At 42.6% G+C, this 24,253-nt stretch overlaps 1 protein-coding gene and 1 long non-coding RNA gene across 11 annotated transcripts in view; one reads left to right on the forward strand and one right to left on the reverse strand.

Annotated features, from left to right (window-relative positions):
* Positions 1-24,253, reverse strand: part of ENOX1 (ecto-NOX disulfide-thiol exchanger 1) — a 555,654-nt gene that overhangs the window by 410,947 nt on the left and 120,454 nt on the right. The gene's annotated exons all lie outside the window — the stretch shown is intronic.
* LOC132682047 (uncharacterized) lies at positions 8,642-23,793 on the forward strand. The gene is made up of 4 exons (XR_009611426.3): positions 8,642-8,776; positions 16,341-16,376; positions 23,271-23,389; positions 23,664-23,793. It is a non-coding gene; the product is annotated as an uncharacterized LOC132682047 (long non-coding RNA).

Here is a 24,253-nt window from a genome sequence, read left to right on the forward strand (position 1 = left end):
AGCCTATGGGTGTCACTAACAGTAAGGTCATCTCAACAAAAAAGATTTTCAAAGGAATAGAAGCAGATCTTAGGACAGAAGCACCCAAGAGATGACTACAATAGAATCAAAAGACCAATTTGGCCCCATGTTCAAGGAGAAGAAAGTATCGACCTCATTTCCCCAAGACTCCACTGGGATTGGATGCCTTTACTTAATTAACTACTCATCCCTGATACCATCTAAAAAATGCTGACCCTGCAGCTTTGTGCAGATAACTTGCTGTAGCCTCAACAACCCTATTTATTGGAATATCCATTTTCCTGTCCAATAGAGCCCAGAGTCTGAACTTCCTCCACTTGAGCTGGCATTCTACGTCTTCATTTATGCTACCGCTGCGTTTGTACTAAAAGGTGCAGGATATTTGTGTCCATGATCATACACAGTCCAAGGCAAATAATAAATATAAGTAGAATATGGAAAGGAAGAAATACTCCAATTGCACTGTGTTTCAAAGTAAAACAGTTATAATTATGTAGGGAAAACATACCTTTAAAAATTAACTCAAACCATTTATTTGTAGACAAAGAAAAACTGTTGACCCAAACGGATTTAAATGTGTGCACGTGTCCTGTCTCACCAATGTGCACATTTTCCTGCTCCTGAGGGCAAGGGTTAGATTCAGAAACCCCGTCTCACATGGGATGCCAAGGCCTGCAGGTGCCTACATTCTGGGGAGAGACGCTGATGATCATGAACAGCTTAGTTTCTACAGAGCCAGCGCAGCTCCCCGCCCATGGTAGGTGTTTAATAGGAGTTGGACTAAATAGAAATAGTGTCATCATCCATTTACTTCCATTAATTAACATCCGGTTGAGGCTAGTTTTGATATATCTTGCAAATTGTCCATTTCTCACCTTTAGAACAGCTACCATTTCAAAAGTTTAGGTATATGGTAATATGTAATTAGCCAGAAGTAAATATTTAACCCCATCTCTACTAAGTAAAACCCTTAACATTTTATGCATAACCTGAAGACACGCTGACTAAATACGACAATTCCCCCCACCTGCCTTTCTGCTTTCTATGGTTTCAGTTACTTGTGGTAACTGAAGCAGAAGGTCCTCCCTCTGACGTATCATCAGAAGGTCATTAGTAGCCTAACACTGCATCACGGTGCGAACGCCACTCACCTCACTTCATCTCATCACGTAGGCATTCACTGTCTCACAGCATCCCAAGAAAAAAAGGGGGAGTCTAATATCGTAAAATACTTTGAGAGAAACCATATTCATATAACATTTGTTACAGTAAATTGTTGTGATTGTTCTATTTTATTATTGTTGTTAATCTCTTATTGTGCCTCATTCATAAACTAAACACTATCGCAGGTATGTATGAATGGGAAAAACATTATATACATGTGTAGGATTTGGTACCCTCTGAGGTTTTAGGCATCCACTGGGGTCTTGGAATGTATCCCCTGCAGATGAGGGGGGACCATGGTACACACACACATTTGGTATTAAAGCTGTTGTCATCATAGTGCTTTTTTCTGCACGGTAGCTGTGAGTAATTTACACACTGGGAGGAGGCAGGTGTAATCATTTATCACTTATCTTCCATCATCCCATCTGGTGATACACCAACTTTCCCCTCTCTTTCTCCTTATCTCTTCAGTCTTGGCCGCCTTTATATTCTGAAGGTAGTAGCTGCTTGTTTTAAAATGTAAAGAACTTTACTTAACACTCTCTGCTCATTGTGCTTTCTCATTCCGTCCCCGCTGCAAAGCTCTTAAGTTGTTTGTCAAATCCAAAATATCTCTCCTACTTTTCATGGGAGAGATTGATTAAATTGATAAAAATAGAACCCCAAACTGTCACAGCTCTTGTAGTCATCTTAATTAATTGTAATTAGTTTTTTAAATATTCAGCTCCTGATTTCCCACAAAACTGAGGGCACTGCGCACACGTGAGCTGTCCTTATTTCGTAACACTAGCATGGGTAATGGAAAGGTAACCGTCCATTCTTCCCTGTGGTCTTTCGTACTTTCAAACCTGATTAGTATGTGTGTGGCTGGTAAATAATTGAATTAATTTTATAGTGAGTGACATATTTTGAAATCTGCAAAGCATCTTATTCTGGGAATTTAAGCCAACCCTTGCTTTTCCCTAGGTAGTTCTGTGTATGCCTGCAATAATAAGTTGGAGCAGATTCTTAACTTTCCCATTAGCATCTAGCAACTGATGAGCTTTTGATATCCATGGGATGATTTTTAAAGGATGATTTTAATTCCCCAATGCACCTAGATAACTAGAAAAATAATAGACAGTAAATGAGTACTTTGGAGAAGGAATTTAACTATGAATTTAAAGCTTCACCCAAGCTGAAAGTAATCAAAAAAAAACTTTGTAATGGTCCTGAACTGACTTCCAACATTCCCTTTACATTATTAAAGAAATATATCAGCTTTGAATAACTCATCTCATTTAGGCTGCACAACCTCCCCACAAAGCAGTAGTCACTATGCACAATTTTCAGATGAGGAAATTGAGGCACAGACATTTTACGTAAATTACAGAATTAGGAATTAGCAAGAGCTGGAGTTCAATCCAGATCCAGCTGCATTTAAAGCCATGTTCATAGCACTATGCCAACTCCCAGGCAGAATGTGGGTCCTTGAATTTCCTGACACTTTCAGTACCATGTGGGTCCTTTTATCAAGTTTAAACCTAAAAATATTCAAAGTTTAATGATCTCCTGGATTATCCAAATCATTGGGGCTCAATTTATCCCTGACTACATACTAAGTAGGCAATGATAGGCCTACAATTTTTAAGCATGACCATGTATGAAATTTAATACATTTGGGGAATTTAAAAAAATCAAATATAAAGAAACTTGTACAAATGATAATTCTCCCAATAAGAATTTGCCTAGAAAACTTATCACTAAAATCACAGAAAAAGCACGTGTTACTGTAAGCAAAAATCTTTGCATAAATTCCTATCAGTATCATCCACGGTCAAAACATAAAATTCTTACTTTTGTTGCTCCTGTAACCAAAGTTGGTCAAAGAGACAATCAACCATATGCCCTCTGCACACTCCATGTAAACAACTTTTAATTAAAATATCATTTAAATACCAATTCATTAGAAGTTCTGAACTCCACGGCAATTATTTAAGCAACAAGTATGGCTGGATCACTATCCTAAAATATTGAGTAGAACTCACTAAGTGAAAAGAATTAGAAATGGATTCTTTTCTTAAACAAAATTCAGACTATATCCACTCACTGATACAATACTGTATATTTAAAGACAAATACTTTCCATAGGTCGCTATTAGGAATTCAGCAGATTACGTATTCGTTTCTAATGGGAGGCTTTGCTACATGTCTTATGACAGCTTTTATTCCAGACTATCTTTTCAAGGATGTTTGTGAAGCAAACATCACAAGGAAAAGACGAAAGACGAAGATAGTGTCTCCCTCCAGGACAGGACAGATTTGTTTCCTGACCAGGATAATAAAGGCTGAGCGAGCATGTCAGTAGCTCTTTATAAGATTGGTGATTTCCCAAACTCTGTGTTCCTCGGCTGTGACACAGACACAGACCCACCTAGGCCTGCTCTGCACTGTCCCCTTGGGGCTGGGGGACAAAGGAAACCAATGGTAACAGGAAGCTGCACCATGAGGAATAAAATCCTTTGTGTCTGACCTGGGAGTTTCATGCCTTCTGCCAGCAGGTGTAAAACTGTTGCAGCCTAACCTATTAGCTTACGAGCAGGGTAAATCTAAAAGTCTTTGCAACTCTTGACAGTTGTGTATTATTGATTATTTGAATACGTATTTTAAGAGGCTCACTAACTCCAAGGTAAATTTTTGCACCTCCCTCTGAAGTCTGGAACTCACAGCTGTCGTTTGTGCTCAGTTACATCAAACCTACTAAAAAATTCCACTTTCATGCAAGAAATTCTTGGGACGATCTGGCCACACTGTAGCTACTAACATGAAGGGGGTGGGTGGACACAAGCAGAGAAGGCTTTCCCTTCCGGTGACCACCTTTGGGTCATCAGAGCCATCAGGACTGTGGGTCTGTACAGTAAAGACAAGACACCCTTCTTGCTCCCTGATCGATGGCATGCTTTCGTAGGGTGACCTGTAAATCCCTGCCATCAATCAGACTCTCTCACAGAGGCCACGGGAAGATGTCCTCTCTTGCTCGCACTCTCTGGTTTGCCCCCCAGGACAACACAAACCAGACACCATTTGGGGGCACTCATACATACTTCTTTTCCTCACCTTGTTGCTCAGGCACGTGGACACTAACAACCAATATTTACAGAGTACTTCACAGTACTAAGTTGATCTTTCTCTCACTCTAGAGATGTAGGCAAAAAAAGACTGTATTTTTTTCTTCACAGAGGCTCAATGAGTTGACCCAGACCTAGATCTGGTGACTGATAAAGTGGACACACAAACTCGGGGCTTCTTGACTTGCTCCTCTGTACCATTCCGGTCCCCGTACTTCATGAAACCCAGAAGCTCAGCAGATGGTCAGCAAGCTGCAGAGTAGCCAATGTCTCCCTCACCGGCCCCTCACGGGGAATGCCTGTGAGCTGCTAGCTTCTGCATCCTCCTGAGCACAGATCCGTCTTCACATGTCCCCGCCGCAAGTGGCCATGCCTGACACACAGTGGGGTCTTTCCTATGTTTCCAAGGCAGAAAACGTGAGGTGCAAATAACAACCAAGCGCGCACGTCTGTGCAACAGCTGAGGCTCTGATCCCCAGCACCCAACTTCGGCCCCTCACGGGCTCCTTCCGCCCCTCTTTGATTGGCTCCATGACAGGCAGGAGAGGACGGTGGTTAGGGAGCAGGCTCTAGAAGCTAGATGGCCCGGAATTTGGAATCCTGGCTCAGTCGCTTATTAGTTGCGTGCTTTTAGACAACTTACTCAACCTATTTGTGCCTTGGTTTCATCATCTGTAAAATGGGGATAATAACAGTACCTCGCTCACAGAATTGTGGTAAAGATTACATAAATGAAGTAAATTACTCCAAACAGGCCTGTACACAATAAATGTTATCTGTCACCAGCGTTATCTGTTACCACCGTCATCACTACTGCTGCTCTGAGTCCCCTTTGGACACACCTACCCCATTCTGGTTAGCAACCCAATCTCCAACTGTCAGGCCTGGTTCTACCTTCATGTGAACTTCTCCAGGGTGTCCTTGCCCCACCCGACAAAACAGCAGCCTAGCCTGGCCCACTCTACCACCAGAAACAAAAGTGACAAGAAAAATGTGACAAGCTCCGCAAGTATTTGTTGAATGAATAAATGAGTCAGGAACTCTTGGGTTCACAATATATATTCTCAGAGAAAAATGAGACCATCCCTCTGTCTCTTCTGTGAGTGAATCCGCGTGGTAGGCAGAACAAGGACACCTCCTCCCTCTGCAAGAGGTCCACATGCCCACAGTTTGTTCCCTGGAACCTGAATATGTTAGTTTGTATGGCAAAGGGGACTTTACAGGGGTGATTCCCATGAGGCACATTGGGATAAGAGGTTTTCCCAGATTAAGCTCAATTTAAGTAAGCTCAATTTAATCATGCAAGTCCTCAGCCCCTATCTGTAGAGAATCGGAGAGATGGCAGGATGACAAAGACTCAACTCCGTGGCTGGCTTTGAGGATGGAAAGGGGTCCCAAACCAAGGAATGTACATGACTTCTAGAAACTGAAAAATGCAAAACAAAATAAAACAAAACAAAAACAACAACAAGAATTTTTCTCTAGAGCCTCCAGGAAGAAATGCAGCCTTGCTGACCTTGACGTTAGCCCTATCCCCCTTATGTTGGACTTCTGACTTCCAGAATTTTATGATAATAAATCTGCATACTTAAGTCAGTAAGTTTATGATAGCCTGTTAGTACAACAATAAGAAAACTAATATAATCCCTTTGGATTTTTCTATCAGGAAAAGACTGCTACCCAGTTTATGGGCACTATCCTGTGGGATTAAGCAACAGAACAGCCCATATTTACCCACTAATTCATTTATTGATTCACTAAATGAATTTATGGAGCACCTCCCATAGGCCAGGCACTGTTCTATGTGCTCCAGAAAACAACAGTAAACCCGGGAGTCATGGCTGGCTTCTGTTCTCTTGGAGCTTATGTCCCAGGGGTAAGAGACAGAGACACTAAACAGGTCAATAAATAAAATAATTTCAAACAGTGATTAGTGCTGTGAAAGAAATAAAATAGGATGATGAGACAGAGAACACAGGAGGCAGAGCTGAGGGGAAAGGAAATCCCAGACTGGGCAGGAGGAAGGCTAAGAAATGACAATTTAGCTTAAAAAAAAAAAAAAAAAGAAAGAAAGAAAGAAAGAAAGGAAGAAAAAAAAAAAAGAAAAGTGCAAGAAGCCAGCAAGACAAAGATCCAAGTCAGCTCCTGAGCCAGTAACCTATGGCTGACCCGGCCTTCTCGAGGATACCGTGAGACATGAAATGCCCACTTTGAAAAATTGACAGGACTTCTTGCTCCAAGGAAAAGTGCACCGTGTGAATTGCTACGCTCATTTTCCTGTCCTCACTCTTCACGAGCATGACTTTTAAGGCTTTATTTTTTAACATATTTTATGAGCAGTGTAAAGGCAGCATTATCCCAGAGTCTCGGGGTATCATTCTCCAGGAGGGTACTCAGTGCTCTCCTTACGTGAATCCGGAGGTGGTTAGACTCCTGGCGATGGCTGTTTTGTGATGGATTTCCCTGGGGCCGGTGGCTGTCTGTGTCAGTGACTCTGGCCCCAGGACTTCATCCATCGCTCAGGTTGGGTCCGAGATGGAGAGCCACAGCCGGCCAGACCACAGCTGGCTCCCCTGCACGCCTCATTATGACAAAATATCAAAGTATGTAGGTGGTGGGTAAATGTATAAAATTCTCTCTCCTGTCCTATCATGGAGGAATGATGGCTTTTGATGCCTAAAACATACATACACAGAACAAGTCCTTCAATGTACCTATTACACAATGCCTTGCTCTGGCATCTATCATAAACCAGTGAAAACAGCTCCAATTTTGGTTGAGGTTGTCAGAGTGTCATTAATTATTTCTCGCAATTGTTCCTTTTGTGGGTTCTCTAGGAAGGTCAAACCAGAATGGCCAAGTAATCCGTCTCAACCCAGAGTCCCCGGGCATACACAAACAACTCAGAGCGGTGCAGACTACTTCAGACACCCCACTACAAGCTTCTCCCACGTTTACCTTTCCCACTGAGAAGACAGCAAAGCTGAGGTACGCCAAAGGATTCCAGTTCCAGAGGTATTCTAACCATTTCTGTTGTTTCATAGGTTAATGAACGTGCAAAGTGACTTAAAGTGAGTGAGAAGGCTTTTGTATCATGGGAGTGGGGTGCAGAGAGAGACCTCATAGTGATAATTCACTGACCCGGAGAATGGTGCCCAGGTTTTAGTACCGGAGTATCTGGGCTTGATTTCCAGCTCCATCATATAATAAACATATGACCTTGAACGGGGCACATCTCTGACCAAGCAGCAGTGCTTTCTTCTCTATAGATTGAGGTCAAAAGCGACACCCTTCTTGTCTGCTTCAGAGGGTTCTCATGATTACAAAATGAGACATGCCTTGTGAATTACAGAACATAAGTAGAAACCAAAGTCCCCCAGGGGCCTCCTTGCTGATGGCGCTATAAATAGGTGGACTTAAGCCTAAGTTTCAGTTCTCTATGCTCCACCTAGGGTTCCCCTCCTCAGTTACTCCCTCTGGGATGTGCTGGTGGCGGTGGGAGCAGATGTCTACCGCACAAACAGACCTAAGGCCTGCCGTTCGACAGCCCTCCTCTTCTCCTTCGCTCTTCCTCTGCTCCACTGACCTGTCACTTTGCCATCCACATGTCACAACTGACACTACAGACAACATTCTCTGGACAGATAACTTCCTCTAGAACACCAGCCTCAAGGTCCAGCCATCAAGGAAACCAATTCCACTCTTGGGCCTTGCTATTTCAAAAAAGAGCCATTTTGCCAATCAGTTCCTTGAAGGGGTCAGCAAGCTTCCCCTGTAAAGGGCCAGATAATAAATACTTTAGCCTTCAAAGGCCTAAATATTGTCCTTGTAGCACATTATCTTTTGCTTTCTTTACAGTGTTTTAAAAATTTGAAAACAAGTCTTAGCCCTCAGGCCTTACAAAAAAACAGGCCACAGCCTGTATTTGTCCCAAGGACTAGAGTTTGCCAACCCCCACTTTATGCCACAGCCTTCACTGGTGCCCTAACATACTTGCTTTTGTATGTGTGAGGAGGGGCCTGGTCTTGGTAAGGGGGGTTGAGTGGAAGGTAGTTAGGTCAGAGAAGGTTCCTGGAACTACTGCTCCCTCAAACATCCAGACCCTGTCGCTCAGTCTGCTCCACTCTGGCAGATTTCTTCACTCATGGCTTTCTCTCGGAGACCCCGTCACTTCCCTCGACCCAGCCTCTTCGGAGGAATCCTAAGCCACCGGAGAGATTAGTACATGCCTGAACTCCCAAAGCGAGCCAGGCCCAAGTTCTTACACTCAGGGCTCCTGCTGTCAATGTAAATCAAGCACATAGCTTCCAGGTCCTTAAACATTCTATGACAGTTAGGAGGCCATTCTGCCCACAGCACATGGGAGCTTGTGGTGAGTTACCCATGATACAATCCAGTCGGTAAAGATGCATCTCTGAGACACCCAGGATGTTTCGCGCAATTATTGGCTGCTACGTTCATTCTCAAAAAAGGAAGAAGAGGTGGGGAGGGGAAGGGAGAGGGGATGAGGGAGGGAGAAAAGGAGAGGAGACAAGAGGAGCGAGGGAGGAGGGGAAAGAGGAGGCACTGTCGAATATTTGGTTGGGATGTCATTATCACAACATTATCTTCACCTGGTGCTTACATTCAATTCATCAAACGGCGTCACATAACTCAAAAGCAAAACCGAGATCCCCACTGTTTATGGTCTGTAAAGAAGAGAGAAGAGATTTGGTCTTCCTTTTAATGTCTTCCCCTCTTAATAGGAAACTTCACTTTATTTCTTCTTGATTTTCCCAGATGTATCATAGGTCGAGGCCTCTACGAGCTTATAGGGTGCCCAACTGCAAATCAGTCAATGGTGCCCTTTTAGCCCCCATACGGGTTAGAAGATGGTACTCCTTGTGTCTCTGTACAATTTGGCTAGCTGAAGGTGCCTGTGTTGGGGAGGACTGGGGGGGGGCGGGTGGGAGTCACCCTTTCACCTGGCAGATCCAGTTGTGTCCAAGGATACACATGTTGGTGAGCAGAGCCAAGATGGAGTCTCACCCCAACTCACGTCTTTTGCCAGGCTGCCCAATAACACACGGAGGCCCTGACTTGGGTCTTGAGTACCTGCCCACAGACCAGATGACTCTAGCTCATTTCGCGCAGCAACTGGTAGGACGCCGACACAGAGCTTAGTGATAATATTTACGGTGCGGGAGGGGGTGGTCCCAACAAAACTTGACAGCCAGAGGCTCTTTGCTCGTTATCACCTAAGGAGGGCTGCTTTTGAGAGCGACGAAGATGACACCGGTCAGGTGGGCCGCAGCGTTGGTAAGGTATAGGAGGGGGGTGACTTCACATTCCACGCAGATGTGCAGCTCAGAGAAAAAAACTGTTTTAAACGGCACGTGGAGGCGGCCCACTGAAATGGACAACGGACGTGTGCTCCCTGCAAGGAATGCTGAGCCACCAAGAGGTCCACGCGGAAAGATGACTTTCCTCACAAGGTTTCTGAAGCCTTGGTTGAGGCGGGTAGAAGAGGTCAGGAGGGAGCTGATAAGCCAGAGGGCCCGGAATGAGGTTTCAGCCGTCCGAAGAGGAAAGCACAGAAGCCGGTAGTGGCCTGGAGGTGTGCAAGGCAGAGAAAATCTGCAGCTGCCTGGGAGCTGCCCGGCAGAGCCCAGCAACAGATGGGAAGGGGAGAAGAAAAGGTCACGGCAGAGCTGAGGATGACTGGAGTTCCCCGCCTGAGGAAAGGACCGATGGCTGTGTTCAGGTTGCCAAGACAACAAGCCTAAATGGCAGCCAGGGAGGCTAGAGCCTCTCTCTGGGACTCTCCCACTCTTGGTTATATGAAGTGCAGAACTGATCTTCCACTTAAAAGTACAGTATGGTGCGCTGTTATGTCAGGGGTGTTTATCAGCTGGAATGACTTGCCCCCAATTGTACCAGAATGCCGCAGGTTGCAATCATGCTTCACAAACACATGTTTTTCAACACCGTTAATGGAAACAAACATCTGCAACACCTAATCCGAGCCCATTCACGGGAAAGATAAATAAATAAAAATATCCTAACCTTTAGCATTATGCGTAATTTCTTTCAACACAGAGAACTTTACAGCAGAGATCTACCTTTTCAGTAGAGAATGCACTACATATTTTTCCCTGGAAACTAAAGATACTACATATACATTTGAAAACATATATTTCTTCAAAGTATTAATTTTTAAAGCGGCCAAAATTGCTAACAACCAGGGAAAGTACCGATTTATAAATTATATCCTCGGCATATAGTATACATTGTGAATTTGCATGCATATTAAATGCAAATAACCAGAAGAGCATAACATTAAGGCTTTAAATTTATATGTGCAAAAGACAGTAAATTCTAACATTAAAATTCTTCCAAGGAAATATTAACTCCCCAAGTCCCATGTGATTGTCACGCAGTCAGCAGAGCAGTTTCACTGCAGAGCTTGAGAAGTCAATAACCTGTAGCACTATGCCCACCCCACTCACCAGGCAGAGCAGACAGGATCATCTGGCATCATGTAGGACAGAATAAAGGTGCTCGGATGTTGCCCAGCTTTTCAAACAAAATTTTTAAAATAGTTCCACAGACAGAGGCACCACTAAAACAGCCACCACTGAATCACTAAGGGGATCTTTCTCCAGTGTAAAGATTTCAAATTAAAGAAGTGGGGCAAAATACAGCTGATTCTGCTCTTTCACTATAGTAAAAATAAGGAATTTGTCATGGTAACATTTTATGCATCCACTTGGTAGGCTATGGTGCCCAGTTATGTGGTCCAACACAAGTACAGATGTTGCTATAAAGGTATTTTGTAGCTGGGATTAATGTTATCCATCAATCAACTCTAGGGAAAGGAGATTACCCTGCATAATGGGAGTGGGCCTCATCTAATCAGGTGAAGGCTTTAGGAGCAAAAACGAAGGTTCCAGAAGGAATTCTACCTGAAGACCATAGCAGAGATTCTAAGTTTCCAGCTTGTCAACCTGGACAACTCCTGCCTGTTGTCCTGCCCTATGAGTTTTAGACTTGCCAGCTCCCACAATTACACGAGTCAATTTCTTAAAGTAAATCTCTTCATACATACTGTACTACAAACACACACATGTATTCATGCATATCTACTGATTCTGTTTCTCTGGAAAAGCCCAACTGATAGAAGATTCAAAAGGATTTCCAGTTTAGAGCTAACAAAGTATACAGTATTATAAGCCAACCTGGTGGGCAGGTGAGTGTTGGTTGATCTTCACTGCAATGGAAAAGTTAATGTATTCTCTTTAAACATTTTTTAATTGAGATATAATTGACATACGAGTTTCAAGTAAATGACATAAATCATTCAATATAGGTATATATCGTGAAATGATCACCATAATAAGCCTAGCTAATTACAATTTTTTTTCTTGAGAAGAGAACCTTTAAGATCTCCTTGCTTAGCAAGTTTCAAATATACAATACAGTATTGTCAACTACACTCACTATTCTTTTTTTTTTTAATGTTTTTATTTATTTTTGAAGGAGAGAGAGAGAGAGACAGAGCATGAGCAGGGGAGGAGCAGAGAGAGAGGGAGACACAGAATCAGAAGCAGGCTCCAGGCTCTGAGCTGTCAGCACAGAGCCCGATGCGGGGCTCGAACCCACAAACTGTGAGATCACGACCTGAGCCGAAGCCAGACGCTCAACCGACTGAGCCACCCAGGCGCCCCTACACTCACCATTATATACATTACCTCCCCAGGACTTGTTTATTTTATAAATGGAAATTTGTACCTTTTGACCACCTTCACCCATCCTTTTAATATTTAAAAGAATATTACCACACCACTCCACACCACTGTGGAGTGCAGGAATTTCTTGAAAATTTCCTGACATCCATTTAAAGAATTTTCATGGTTCAGTATAAGAATAAAGGTGAATTGTATTTGTAAAAGAGTAGGGGCTCATGAAAATCTCTCTGGCAGTTGAACATCTGCTCAGCTATGTCAGTTTGGAGGCTTGCCTTGCTATATTTTTATCGGGAATTCTCTGTGGATGCTCTGTCTTGGGGGAGGAAGCTGTCCCTTAATTTATGACCTAAGAACCCGATTCATACTGTCGGCTCTAATGAAGCAAATATCTATTTCAAGTTTAGATCAAACAATTTCACGGCTTTCCTGCCACCCTGACCAGTCTTTCTCTGGCTTCTTTTCTCCCTTGGCCTTCCCACAAAGCCGCTCACAGTGTTTGCCTCCAAGCCTCTGCTCTTCCCGTCTCCTCTCTGTGACATGGAATGCTTATCCACACAGCCACATCCAATTACTGTGTGTGCACAAAGATCCGCAGGGCTGTGTTCATTCCCTTCTCTGACCGCTAACCCTCATCACGCTCCTTTATTTACTGCTGCCTCTAGGATCTCCTGGGAGCTGGTGGAATGAGGGGAAGGGTCGGAGCACATCCAAATGAGAACTGATCAACTTAACAAATTCCTATCTTTTGCAATCCGTTTCATTTCCACTGTTCCATGACTTGCAAGCTCGGAAGAGAACTGACATGTTCAAGAAGGCATTTGGACATTTCTTCCAGATACCCTACCCTTTTTTTTTTCTCTTGGACCCACAAGGATGGGAGGAGTTCTTCAAGGCAGCAGCCCAGGCTTGACTGAAAATTATCTATAACTTCTCTTTCCCTTGTGTCTTCTCTATGGATCTTGTCACCAAGTCCAATCCCTTCCCCTTTTCCCTTCCTCAGCTGGGGACCTTCTCATCATGCACCAGCCTTCATACTCCTCTTCTGAGTTATTTCACAACCCACAGCAAGAATCATGTTCCCCAAATGTCATTTTGATCGTGTCACTTGTCACCAAGTGTTCCAAATGTTTCTTTTGAAATTAAATTTCAATCCCAGATTTAAAAGTCCACCAGCTGACTCCTTTCTTTCCCCAATTCTCCTCCTTCCCAGCCGTTCCCTGCTCCCTTGCCTTAGACCTGTCTGCTACAGCCTCTGCTCTCCAGAAAGTAGGGCCAACCCTTCTCTCCCAATATGCCTCCCTGTGACATGTTCCTGCTCTCCTTTGAATCTCCACTCAGAATAGATTCCTCTGCTCATTTTTCATGGGGCAAATTCACGAGCTGTTGGGTTTCCTTGATCCCACATACGAAATAACTAGTTCACCATGGTTTTCCAACACTTGATTCAGATCATAAGGCCTGGACCCACATCTAGCTCACACTCAGGAAATCCTGGGGCAAAAAGTTGCCAGCTACCTGAGTAATCACTCTCTTGACTTCATCCGAAAGCACCCCTATTTTTACCATTCTCATAATGAAGTCTCAAATGAGGAACCTCCCCCCAATGTAACCTTTCCTCTTGGCAAACTCCCTTAAACATATAAACCTACCTACACAAGTATTATTAGGCATGTATATCAGAATACATTTCCCATTGTGATTTATGCAATGTTACATATGGGTATGGATATATTTTTGGAAAATTGTTTTTTAAAATATTTAATAGCCATTAAATGGGTAAAATAACACTCTGCTCCTTATGGAACAGTGAGAAGTCATTCTAGCACTTTTTGCAAGTATTTGCAATTGTAATCAGTAATGTGGGCAGAAAGAATGCCAATGTTTTTCAATCATCACTGGTAAAAATGTAAATTTCTAAAAAATTAAGACTCTAAAGTTCACCTGAATTAATCTACTGCTAATGCAAGCTGGGACTATTTCCTAGGATTTTGAGTGGCTTAACATCATCAAGACATGTCACAAGCTTCATCCCAATTATTCAGCTCACACCATGCATTATTCTGAACCTCTCAGAAGATGAAACAGAGAGAGGCAATGAGAGTGTCTGAAGAACAAAAGGAAAAATGAAGCACAGAGACCTCAGGCTAAAAGTATAAAACCCTTGAGAGGGTTTTAAGGACATATTAGATGTCTAAAAAATGAGGGTAAATCAGCAGGCCCATTAACTGAGCAGCGAATTAAAGGGCCATTGTTTCCAATTTCAGCCTTGAATATGGAGGGCACCAAATGGACCACACTCTCCGTCCCCTCTGCATTAGGAAGGGGAGCTCTCCACTATGTATTCTCAAGTGCCTTTCTTCTTTTCCAGCTAATTTAGTGAAAGAGTGGCTGTCCATTTCCTAACTCTTCCCCTAAAACATTTGTGCTAACTTCCCCAGGAGCATGTTAAAGGGACAGCAGGAAAACAATTAACTGAAGATTCAAAACACAAGCTATATTCCCCATTAATTTCAACTTCTTTTTTTTCTTTTATTAATAACATGAAGTTTGCTGTCTTCAGATGTACTGTTTTTTCCCTTATCTTAATGGTATAGACAAAATGGTCTATACACGCAGCATACAGACAACCTGCAAACTGAGTAGCTTCTGAGTTTAAAAGCATACCATATTCCACAGCTGTATACATTTCATCATCTCATCTCAAGAAAACAGAGTTGAAAGCAGTTCTCCTCAGTGCCTCAATAAGACAAAAGGTCTGGGGGCGCCTGGGTGGCTCAGTCAGTTGGGTGTCCAACTTCAGCTCGGGTCATGATCTAACAGTTTGTGAGTTCGAGCCCCGCATTGGGCTCTGTGCTGACAGCTCAGAGCCTGGATCCTGCTTAGAATTCTGTGTCTCCCTCTCTCTCTGCTCCTCCCCCACTCATGCTCTGTCTCTCTCTCCTTCAAAAAAAAAAAAAAAAAAAAAAAAAAAAAAAAGACAAAAGGTCTGGAAGTTCTAATAGGAATACGTGAGAGATTTTTCTTTTTAAGGTAGTTTGTACCAATTTATTCATAACAGTTTCAACTGTAAGCACCTCCTAGGTGCTTTCAGGTCTCTAAGTAATTATTGTGGACTCTGCTTCCACATCCGGAAGTCAGTGCTTTCCAACCGGTAGCAGGTTTTGACATTCTGCTCTGCTACGAGCGGGTTCCATGTTTGTCACGAGGTACTGACATACCTCAGCCCCAGGGCACCAGGTGGGGTCTGGGTAACTGGCACCCGGGGACAGATGACCACTGGCCACCAGCTTTGCCAGAGTCCAAAGGCACAGTGCTCCCTGCTCAACTGAGAGAGACATTAAACATGCCCGTGGATCCCCGCTTCAACAGGCTGCTGCAAGAGGCACCCCTCCCCTTTGTGGAGAAGTGGCCCTTGAAGATGCTGAAAGAGTTTGGGAAGGGGACCTGGTGGGCAAAGCTACAGCTGGCAGCTCCCCAAATTCTCTCCTAAAGGGTTTCAGCTGCTTCTTTCCATGTGGGGCTAATGTGCACTTTCGTTGGCAACCAAGCTACCTATGGGATGTCTACTGTAACAATAAACACATATTTTACCACGTAGAGCTTCATCATTTTTGCTCTCTTCAGGTGGGGAATGTCAGAGTGTTGCACTTCTGTAGTTAAAAAAAAAAAAAAAGGATTGAAGCTATTGACTTTTAAAAATTTTTAACTTTAGTAAAATTCACAATAGTGGTGAAGTGGTTTGAAATTTTCTAAATCACTACTTGTACAGTATTTGATAGCGACTAACAAGAATTTAGAGAATCATTGAAATCTTGATAAAGAAGTGCATTTAGCTTTCCCAGGCATATAATAAAAGCAATATTTAAAAAGTAACGGTCATGAAAGCAAGCTCGGGTTTCTCATTAGAAAATCTGAAAAGGTTCTATTTGGAAGTTTCTTATCCATGCAGTGTTCTCCAAATGGATGTCCTGAGCTTGCGGCATTATTAAGTAATCAGTTTCTGTGTGTGCTATAATGAGGCAAAATTGACAACTGATTTATTTTATTTTTTTTTTAATTTTTTTTAACGTTTATTTATTTTTGACACAGAGACAGAGCATGAACGGGGGAGGGTCAGAGAGAGGGAGACACAGAATCTGAAACAGGCTCCAAGCTCTGAGCTGTCAGCACAGAGCCCGACGCGGGGCTCGAACTCACGGACCGCGAGATCATGACCTGAGCCGAAGTCGGCCGCTTAACCGACTGAGCCACCCAGGTGCCCCAACAACTGATTTAAATAACATGCTTATGGTACCACTTCTTGGTTTTCCCATTTTAGGCACTACCCGTCGGTTTACCAGGGAGGAAGATAAGGGTAAGTGTTCTTTCACACACATATACATGCCCCATGTTCCCATCCTCTCAGATTTCTACCACAATTTTGATTAGCTTGAATATCAATTTTTATATCATTATTGCCATGGAGACGCTATTAGTAATTGAATTGTGTAACATGCCATGATAACATTTCCTTTTCTACTTAATTTTTGTCTTTCCTGGAGTTAATCGCTGTTACATTTAATTTGGGTTAGTTTCCTATATACTTATCATGAGGTTCTCCCCAACTCCTCCCCTAGACTTCCAACTCTCCTCTCCACACACACACAGCGGGTGTCTTATCGGTTTCTCCATCTTGAAGAAGTCTCTCCTGAACCCCTCTACCTATCCCAAAATTACATTAGAGGATCACTAGTCCTGCCACACTCCTGGCTCTTGTGTTGGTCCTGTCTCTGGGATCCTGGGTGTTTTTATGGGCTTACCCTGTCATTTATTAGAGCGTACCATAATTTTGCAAAGTTTCACGAGAATGTATTGGTAATATTTTACTTGGAAACTTCTATCTTTGATTGTGAGGGAAAAAAATTGTGAGAGAGACAGAGAATGCACGTTGGGGAGGAGCAGAAGGAGAGGGAGAGAGAGTCTTAAGTAGGCTCCGTGCTGAGCACAAACCCAATGTGGGACTCGACCTCACTACCATGGAATCGTGATTTGAGCCGAAATCAAGTCAGATGCTTAACCTTCTGAGCCACCCAGGTGCCCTGGTTGTGGGAAATTTTGTTAAATTATTTCTTTGATGGTTTTCTGTCCTCTGTTTTCTATACTCTCTCAATCTTGGGTTACTATTTTTAGCCACCGGACTTCATGAAGCAATCCTATACATTTTCTATCTTTTTGTATTATTTTCTATTCTTATTACTCCACATCCTAGAATTTGCTTACCTTGGTCTTCTAACCCTTATAAATGCTATTCTCTTTCGTGGCTTCAATACCACACTTTATCTCTCTGTAGATACAGATGATTTCTTTTTTAAGATTTCTTCTTCCTGAAAAGGTTCTGTTTTCTCCAAGATGCTTTTTTTAATGTTTGCACGTTTTCGTTCCTATCTCTTATAATACTTTTCTTAAATATCTGACGATCCTTGGCTGTGTGCTGATATTTAGAAGTGGGGAACTAGAAAGCCAACAGTAAGGTTGGAGAGGATGGGTTGTTGATTCGGGATTTATTTTAGGATTGTTCTAGTTAGGCCTCTTCTTCAGGGGAACGCTTGATATCAGTATCCTTGAGTTTTATTTTTAGGTCACGACACCAAGGAAGTCTCTTGGAGCCTCCTTCAGGTAGGGTATCATCCTGCCTGCTCTCAGGTTAAGGGGCATAAGAGGGTAGCTGCTGTGGTTCTCAGGATTTGGCAAGTCAATGCAATTTCCCTGATTTCAAGACTATATAATACCACTTTTAACTTTCCCTGATATCTGCTAACCCAGAAACCTATTTTATCGTTTCTACATTAAAAAAAAATCTCCATCGCTCTGTTGGGGGGGAAGAGGGGCAGTTATCTACATGTATACAGTTTGAGAGCAGATCTAAACTTTCAGCCGAACACTCCTAAGGTTAACCCTTTCTTCACTCCCATTTCCAGAGGGTTCTTGTTGCTCAAAATTCCTGAGCTTTTGCAGGTTTCATTGGTGTAAACTGGGCTTCTTCTTCCTTTCTCCCCTGCCAGATTAAAATTCTGCTTTCTCAGGCCTGCTCTATATGCTAACATTCATCCATCTGTATCCCAGATTCCCAAATGCTGTGGCTGTTAACCTCATTTCTTTGTTCTTATGGGTGTGTGCCTTAAAAAAAAAATCCCTTAAAAGTCATTTTAATGGAGTTGCAGGAAGGGCCAGGAACTAAAACAGGTACTCATCTTTAACCTGAAAACTGTCAGCCACTCCTCATTTTTTCACGCTGAAACGGGCATTACTCAATTTTTCTTTTTTTTTTTTTTAATTTTTTTTTCAACGTTTTTTATTTATTTTTGGGACAGAGAGAGACGGAGCATGAACGGGGGAGGGGCAGAGAGAGAGGGAGACACAGAATCGGAAACAGGCTCCAGGCTCCGAGCCATCAGCCCAGAGCCTGACGCGGGGCTCGAACTCACGGACCGCGAGATCGTGACCTGGCTGAAGTCGGACGCTTAACCGACTGCGCCACCCAGGCGCCCCGACTCAATTTTTCTTCACCGTTAAGACAGTAAGGTTCGATGTTCAGGAGGAACAGGAGGTAGGAAAAATAGCAACTGGGGTGTAGGTGGAACTGAATTTGATAATTGCCTGCTCTTATCAACTAATGCTTCTCACTGTTCTAACAATGTGTTGGGCCCTGTATGTATTGGGCATAAAAGTATGCCCCTATTTCAGAACACCTGTAAAAATTCTCAAAAACGTGAACTACTGAAGAGATCCTGGAATCGATAATTGGCCAAAAAGAGAGTATTCAGAGGGAAAAAAACTGCCAGGCAAGAGAGTCGAATAGCAAGTGTCACGCCCAATGGAGGAAAAAGGGCTAAGACACAGCTTTGAAAAATAAACGTTAAAAACATTTCTTCTGTGGAGTTTGCATAATGTGTATTAAATATAAAGTGATCAATTGATTGAACAGTGAGATTTATGTTTGCAGACTAAGGCTGCTGGCATAAGGGAAAAAAGAAGCTCTTCTGCTTACAATACAGCGGCTTTAAGTCTTTTTTTCTCTGTCACCATAGTGGCTCATAAAGATTTGAAATAATTTTTTTTTTTTTTTAAGTACCGGTTTAGTGCACTGCATACTTGTAAAAAGAGATATAGTAAAACATTGTACTTTTTTTCAGTGACCTACTGGTTTTGAAGTTACAGACTTACACAGATTGAAAACACCATTATTACTGAAATAACTGCAGGTAAAATAACTTCGTGGCCATGCGCCTGCAACTCTGTGGTCTCTAATGCCATTTATCCCACTGAAATCATTGTCTTCATAACAGGTTTTGGTAATCCACAGTTTGAAGGAATATAACTATTGCCTGAGGCAGAACTGACTCTTAATTGGATGTATATAGCTATGAGAGGAAGGACTCCAAGGAGAATACTGCCCATGTTCGAAAATGAAAACAAAACTGTCCTCCCCGTCGGATCCGGGTAGGAGGTGGTGGGAAGGCAAGTGTGGATGAGAGGTGCTGAAGTCTGAGTGAGGAATGAACTCGGAGACACTGAACAGGGAGTAACTTCATCAAAATGATGTGTGAAAAAAATGTAAACTGCCAGGGCACGATGGGGCAGAAAGTCTAGCCACAGAAAATAACTCGGACCCTAAGACATGCAGAGATCCCCGATTAAATGAAGCTGGCCTGGACGGCTTGGCAGTAGAAATGTGAGAGAACTCACTTCAGAGATCCTAGGAAACTGAGGAATCCAAATTTACGGTACCACGGATAGTCAAGCCAAAGGAACGACGGACTGAATTACTACTGACAAAAGGGCTTACGCTGAAGTTATTTGTAAACTAAATCCATGGTACCCGTTGGTTTTTAATTCAAGAAACATTTACTGAGTATCTACTATGTGCAAGGCATGTAGTCTTTTCCCGTCATGTGTCTCATTATCTTATAAGCCAAATGTAAAAAAAATCCAATTAATCGATTTCGCAGACTGATTGATGTTCTTCTGTAAGAACAACAGATTGATTTTTTTATAGACACCAATACTAACTCTTCCATTATGTCCTTCTCTTTCTGTGCACATGGTCCAATCGACTTTAGGGCCAACTCAATACAAAGAGCAGAAGAAAGGCATTAAGAGAACAAGGTCCATTAGGCCCAATATTGCCTCAATTACCTTAATTCCATTATTCCTGTTCATATTACTTCTTTAATCAATATCTCCTTTCAGTTATTCATGTTTACCCTTTTCAAAATCACAAGTAATAGGATTATGGTCTTTTGAGCTCAGTGGCAACAGACATTCATAAATATATTTCTGAATTTGTGATTGTCTCCAGATCTGCAACTGAGGAGTCTTAAATTGAATCAGGTCTTCCAGAGGCCATCTCATATAAAGATGCAGAGCATCTTAATGTAATATAGGTGCTTTTACCTGTTAGGTCATTTGTCATTCACTGTCAAGACCACTCACATATGGCTTAACGGCTTTCTAAGTTTCTTCTTCCCGTGTCTAAGCCCTAGTCTCCAGAATGTGTTTCTTTTCTATACATATTCTGCTTTTTGTTGAATGGAATCCTTCTGCCTTCCACCAACAATTATTCTGCCCTGCAAGAGTTTCATCTGGACATTACATTAACCACTGCCTCTTTCATATGACAATTAATCAATCCCTCAGTTCCACCTCTGTAAGAGCCTTACAGATTAAAGGAACTCTGTTTCTCTCTATTCTTTTAACAAACATCAGTGCGATGCCTGCTCTATGCAAGAAGTTGCTCTTTTGGCATAGACAGGGTATGTAATAGGCAGGTGGCCCTTCCCTGTGCCACGCAATGGTTCTCTGAAAGTATTATAAGTAACATGGGGGATATAAAGAAGCATATGAAATTGTGATGGGAAGAGTCCCTCAAAAGTTCCCCCGGAGTTCAGAGGGGGTAAAATTGCATATGAGTGGAGAAAATTTTCATACAAAGGATATGAATTTGAGTGGGATTGTGGAGTATGGGTGGATTTTGAAAAGGGAAGCTTGGAAGAAAAAGGGACAAACTGTGTGCAAAGCAAGGCAGCAAATCCAGCTGGGGTCAAGGACTTTCAGAGTAAATAAAAGAGAGAAATGGCTGAGATCCTCAAATGACCAGTTAGGAAGGCTGGGCTTCCCTTGGGAAGCAAGGAGACCAGGCAGGCGCTGGGCAGGAGATAAGCACTTCTTAACACGAGGTCAGCCTCATCACCATGTGCACAATGAACTGAAGGCAACTGCAACTTGTAGACGTGAGACAGGAAGGCAGGCTCGGCAACACGTTAAGGGGACCTTCTAGGTGTGATTCCTGCCTCCCTGTCTAGCCTCGCATCCTCTGTCCCACCTCATGCTCCATCGACACCCAAATGGCAAGGAGCACACACTCCGCCCAGCACAGCTCTCTGCGAAGCCACCCGCCCTCTGTCTCCTTTGAAACGCTTTCTCTCCACCACACTAGTCCATCTGGCAATGTTCTACTCGTTCCAATCTCCACCCGAAGGCCGATTTCTCTATAGAGCATTTCTGGACTGGCCCAAGCCAAATCAGTTGCTCCTCTTTCCCATGTGCAAGCTATACTTACCATGGAGCCCCATCAGAGCAACGACTTTTGCAGGATAATCTCCTAATTATAATATCCTTGATGCTATCGCCAGAGTAATTTTTGGCACACGTACAAAGGACAACGAATGAATGAATGAATGAATGAATGAATGGCGGTATGAACAAAATGAAAGAAACAAACAAAATGAAAGAAAAGCCTGGAAAGGGATGTCCATAGACATAAAGGAAAAGGAAAGTAAAAATATGAAAGAATTCTAGAAACCTGACAGAGTTTAGTGATGACTAAATGTAGGGTGAGCAAAATAAGGAGGAGGACACCAAGCTTCCGAGTTCTCTGCCAGGAGCACAATGCCCTTCTTCATTGCTTACACTTTATCAGCTTAAAAACACTGAACATAAACTCATGGGTTTAAAAGAAACAAAGAAGGAACCATCAGGAGAGAGAGGCAGAGAAGAACCCAGACAGAACAAACACTAAGATTCCTATTTTAAATTACTCACGTGCAAACATTTTCTGTGGAAGTTTGATAGAGTCTTGATTCAAAGTATAATTTCTTTAATTAGAATATTTCCCATGTATCATAAATAACACTCTAATCTCAGAGGTATAAAAAAAACCTACCACGTTAATTATCAACTAAAAGGACGTGAAAATTATTTTCCCTTTTTTGAAAATCAGAGTTTAACAATGAATATATTTTTACCAATTCCATAAAACTATTACATGTGAATTTTCAAAAATCTAAGATTAGTGAAAGTGGAGAACGTAAAATGGAAGTGGGGAAAAGACTCAGCAACGATAAATTCATTTTTAGTTTTCAACGCACTTAAGGTTTTATTTCTCATTTATTTTCTCTTTAATAGTAGAGAAGTATTAGGCACACATAAAATGACCTAACTATTAAAATAGGATTTATTAGAATGTTCTAACTGTAGTAGTGCATACTTTAGAGTACACAGCAAGATATTTAAGGACAGTTTAATGACCAAAATGCAATTGCTCACTGAACTCTACACGTAATTGCCAAAGTGATGTGGGGAACAGAGGCAAAAGAAAAAAAAGTGAAATTTCCTTACAACTTACATTGACAAGTCCTTGAGACAGGCAGAGTGACCTTCCTCTAGGACCTCAACTGCCTTGCTATTAATACTTTGCTAAGGGCAAAAGGCAAATTTAGCTTAAACATAATCACAACCTCCAGGATCCTATAAGTCTTCTTTAACATGTAAAAATTCCTTTGGAAAGTTCCTTTATCTCTACCCCCCAAGATATATGTTAGCAATCATCCTCCAAGAGTATGGCCCCCTGATATACATCTGAAGGGTCTCATGACTACGGTTTTATTAGACAGTAATAAATGACCTTTTCCTAACAATAGCTAGCCCCCTCGAGGTCCTGGAAACTTTGCTCCCAAATTTCCTTAGAGACTTACGCTATCCCTAACCCCCTCCCAACTTCAAAGTATATAATCAGCCACTCCTCACAACCCCAGTACAGCTAGCTCTCTTTGCCCGTGGGCCAACCACCTTTTGCACCAAAGACATCTCAAGAATTCTTTCCTGACCATTTGCTCTGAACCCCACCATTTCCACATCAAAAGGGCGACTCCATCATCACTCTGAATCGATCGCTGTGTAACAATATAAATTGGTTGTTTTAATTTTTTAGTGAGCTCTACGCCCAACGTGGGGCTCAAACTCAGGACTGCGAGATCAAGAGTCGCACGCTCTACCAACTGAGCCTGCCAGTTGTCTTCATTTTAACGAAGCCCTGTAGACACTCTCATGGTAAGTGATAGAAGGCCTCTAATCAAAGGTAGTAGGCTCCTGAACAAAATGGAAAAGCCAGGTAAGCAGTGCAGGCGCCAGGATGAAGTTATACATCCGTATACAGCATCGGGTAGAACCATGCCTGCATGGATCACACACTCCATAAATATTTGTCATTTGATTTACCAATTTTCTTCGGACTAATGTCGGTGTGAAAAATGGTAAAATGAATGTTTATTTTCCTTTTCGTTTTCTACTGCCTGTCATCAACTTATAAATCCATGCTGTCTAGGCCAATGCTACCACTCAGACTGCGGCCCCACCCCCAGGAACATCAAAGCATCCAAAGGATTGAGAAGATTGTAAGTAAATTATTCCAGCCCACCTGCTGTGCAGTCCTCAGGGAAGGCCAGGGCCTGAGGCACTCAGTCATTCCTAGACCTTGGCCTGCCAACAAGTAACACTACCCCAGGGGCTGACATCAATTCTCAGGCTCCTACACATGCTTACTTCACCCCCAGGTGGAAATCCCTCAGTGGCCTTTGGCTTCTCTCCGCAGGAGGCTTCCTTCGGGTATAAAAAGTAATCCTTTCCTGGAAGTAAGGTAGACATGGCCAGAAAGCTCTTCCCTTACAGGAAAAAGGGGCTTTCTAAAGAAACAGCTCTAAAGAACGCGTCATTTAAGTGATACCTGGAGACCAGGATCCTCATATTTGATCCACACTCAAATCCAAACACTCAAAAGATAACTTTTAATACTTTTGAGCTAAGGAAGCATACAGGGGGCAGCTGACACAACAAGAGCAGATGTGTCTTAGCATAGCCTTTATGGATTAGCGCTAGGGAACACAACATTACATTTAATAAGCGCCAGGCAACGTG

The sequence above is a fragment of the Panthera onca genome, chromosome A1, assembly GCF_046562875.1.
Source record: "Panthera onca isolate mPanOnc1 chromosome A1, mPanOnc1 haplotype 2, whole genome shotgun sequence".
NCBI lineage: Eukaryota > Metazoa > Chordata > Mammalia > Carnivora > Felidae > Panthera > Panthera onca.